This window comes from Penaeus monodon, chromosome 29 (genome assembly GCF_015228065.2).
Source record: "Penaeus monodon isolate SGIC_2016 chromosome 29, NSTDA_Pmon_1, whole genome shotgun sequence".
Taxonomy (NCBI): Eukaryota; Metazoa; Arthropoda; class Malacostraca; order Decapoda; family Penaeidae; genus Penaeus; species Penaeus monodon.
The window spans coordinates 6,775,972-6,776,430 of record NC_051414.1 but is presented as its reverse complement, the minus strand read 5'-3'; the positions used below and the strand labels follow the sequence as shown (position 1 = coordinate 6,776,430).

Sequence of the window (459 nt, the reverse complement as noted above, 5' to 3'; positions counted from 1 at the left end):
AAATTATAACTGACATCCCAAAATCTATTACATGCCTCCCTGCTATTGGCCGTCACGTCACTTAGACATATGACGTAACTGACGGCTCAACCAATCAATCATCGCCATTCAGGACGGGAAACCGATGACGAAATGCCAGGATGTGAAAAAAAAAACGCTGGAAAAAAAACAAAGATGAAGCATCTTGCGCGCGTGTCACAATTTATCATTTCCATCTGCTGCATATCTTTCTGTGAATATGACAAGGCAGAGGCTGAAGGACCGTTTGTGTGACAGTTAATTGAACTCGTTTGTCCTTCTTATGATCTTCCATAATCTGGTTAGGCTGAACTTGACGCTTTGTTTTCTTTGGAGGCTTAGATCTATAAGTAAGGTTTTGTTGGGCTGAGTAAACAGCTGGGCCGGGAGAGTAATTTTGCACATCCTGTTATACTACTGTTTTCTTTTATCGTTTACCTC

The 459-nt window shown here is 41.4% G+C and overlaps 1 protein-coding gene across 1 annotated transcript in view; it reads left to right on the top strand.

Moving 5' to 3' along the window:
- LOC119591919 (PDZ and LIM domain protein Zasp-like) overlaps nucleotides 1-459 on the top strand; it is a gene marked incomplete in the record, with an annotated part of 137,443 nt that overhangs the window by 79,288 nt on the left and 57,696 nt on the right.